Source organism: Scomber japonicus, chromosome 15, assembly GCF_027409825.1.
Source record: "Scomber japonicus isolate fScoJap1 chromosome 15, fScoJap1.pri, whole genome shotgun sequence".
In the NCBI taxonomy this organism is placed as follows: domain Eukaryota; kingdom Metazoa; phylum Chordata; class Actinopteri; order Scombriformes; family Scombridae; genus Scomber; species Scomber japonicus.
The window spans coordinates 3,500,817-3,503,316 of NC_070592.1; the positions used below are offsets into that span (position 1 = coordinate 3,500,817).

General features: G+C 53.9%; 1 protein-coding gene across 1 annotated transcript in view; it reads left to right on the forward strand.

The window, feature by feature from the left end:
• The window catches only part of LOC128374595 (collagen alpha-1(XIV) chain-like), a 127,217-nt gene that overhangs the window by 61,137 nt on the left and 63,580 nt on the right, over nt 1-2,500 (forward strand). The gene's annotated exons all lie outside the window — the stretch shown is intronic.

Below are 2,500 nucleotides of genomic sequence, written 5' to 3' on the forward strand. Positions count from 1 at the left end.
CTCCCCCCCCCCTATCTTTGTGGTGCTTCCTGCATCAGACTTCTTTCCTTCCTTCCTTCCTTCCTCCCTCCTTCCCTCCCTCCCTCCCTCCCCCCTATCTCTGCAGTGCTTCCTGCATCAGACTCCTTTCCTTCCTTCCTTCCTCCCTCCTTCCCTCCCCCCTATCTCTGCAGTGCTTCCTGCATCAGACTCCTTTCCTTCCTTCCTTCCTCCCTCCTTCCCTCCCTCCCTCCCTCCTATCTCTGTGTTGCTTCCTGCATCAGACTTCTTTCCTTCCTTCCTCCTTCCTCCCTCCTTCCCTCCCTCCCTCCCTCCCCCCTATCTCTGTGGTGCTTCCTGCATCAGACTTCTTTCCTTCCTTCCTTCCTTCCTCCCTCCTTCCCTCCCTCCCTCCCTCCCCCCTATCTCTGCAGTGCTTCCTGCATCAGACTCCTTTCCTTCCTTCCTTCCTCCCTCCTTCCCTCCCCCCTATCTCTGCAGTGCTTCCTGCATCAGACTCCTTTCCTTCCTTCCTTCCTCCCTCCTTCCCTCCCTCCCTCCCTCCCCCCTATCTCTGCAGTGCTTCCTGCATCAGACTCCTTTCCTTCCTTCCTTCCTTCCTCCCTCCCTCCTTCCCTCCCTCCCTCCCTCCCCACTATATCTGCAGTGCTTCCTGCATCAGACTCCTTTCCTTCCTTCTTCCTCCCTTCCTCCCTCCCTCCCTCCCTCCCCCCTATCTCTGCAGTGCTTCCTGCATCAGACTCCTTTCCTTCCTTCCTTCCTCCCTCCTTCCCTCCCTCCCTCCCTCCCCCCTATCTCTGCAGTGCTTCCTGCATCAGACTCCTTTCCTTCCTTCCTTCCTCCCCTCCTTCCCTCCCTCCCTCCCTCCCCCCTATCTCTGCAGTGCTTCCTGCATCAGACTCCTTTCCTTCCTTCCTTCCTCCCTCCTTCCCTCCCCCTATCTCTGCAGTGCTTCCTGCATCAGACTCCTTTCCTTCCTTCCTTCCTCCCTCCTTCCCTCCCTCCCTCCCTCCCCCCTATCTCTGCAGTGCTTCCTGCATCAGACTCATTTCCTTCCTTCCTTCCTCCCTCCTTCCCTTCCTCCCTCCCTCCCCCCTATCTCTGCAGTGCTTCCTGCATCAGACTCCTTTCCTTCCTTCTTCCTCCCTCTCTCCCTCCCTCCCTCCCTCCCTCCCTCCCCCCTATCTCTGCGGTCCTTCCTGCATCAGACATCAGTATGCAGGTTTATAATGAAGACGCTCTGTTGATAAGACTCTAACAAATAAATTACACACCAGAGAGAACTGATGATTATCTGCTAGTGACATCTTCTTCTTTGTTTGTTTGTCCTTCCTTCCTTCTTTCCTTCCTTCCTTCCTTCCTTTCCTTCCTCCCTGCCTTCTTTCTTCCCTTTCTCTTTTCCTTTCTCCCTCCCTCGTTCCTTATTTCCTCGTCCTTCCTTCCTTTCCTTCCTTCCATCTGTCCTTCCTCCCTCCTTCCTTCTCTCCTCCCTTCCTTCTTTCTTTCCTCCGTCCTTCCTTCCTTTCCTTCCTTCCTCCCTCCCTCCTTCCCTTCCTTCCTTCCTTCTTTCCATCCTTCCTTCCTTCCATCCTTCCTCCCTTCTTTCCTCCCTTCCTTCCTCCCTCCTTTCCTTCCTTCCGTCCTTCCTACTGTCCTTCCTTCATTCTTTTCTTCCTCCCTCCCTCCCTCCCTCCCTCCTTTCCTTCCTTCCTTCTTCCCTCCCTCCCTTCCACCCTTCCTTCCCTTCTTTCTTTCCTCCCCTCCTTCCTTCCTCCTTTCCTTCCTTCCTTCCTTCCTTCTTTCCTCCGTCCTTCCTTCCTTTCCTTCCTCCCTCCTTCCCTTCCTTCCTTCCTTCCTTCTTTCCTTCCTTCTTTCCTTCCTTTCCTTCCTCCCTGCCTTCTTTCATCCCTTTCTCTTTTCCTTTCTCCCTCCCTCGTTCCTTATTTCCTCCGTCCTTCCTTCCTTTCCTTCCTTCCATCTGTCCTTCCTCCCTCCTTCCTTCTCTCCTCCCTTCCTTCTTTCTTTCCTCCGTCCTTCCTTCCTTTCCTTCCTTCCTCCCTCCCTCCTTCCCTTCCTTCCTTCCTTCTTTCCATCCTTCCTTCCTTCCTTCCATCCTTTCCTCCCTTCCTTCCTCCCTTTATTCCTTCCTTCCCTCCTTCCTACTTCCTTCCTTCCTTCCTTCTTTCTTCCCTTCCTTCCTCCCTCTATTCCTTCCTTCCCTCCTTCCTTACTCCTTTCCTTCCTTCCTTCCTTCTTTCCTCCTTTCCTTCCTTCCCTCCTTCCTACTGTCCTTCCTTCATTCTTTTCTTCCTTCCTTCTTTCCTTCCTTCCCTTCCTTCTTTCCTCCCCTCCTTCCTTACTCCTTTCCTTCCTTCCTCCCTCCCTCCCTCCCTCCTTTCCTTCCTTCCTTTGTCCCTCCCTCCCTCCTTCTTGTTTCCTCCCTCCCTCCCTCCTTCTACCTTCCTTCCTTCCTTCTTTCTTTCCCTTCCTTCCTCCCTTC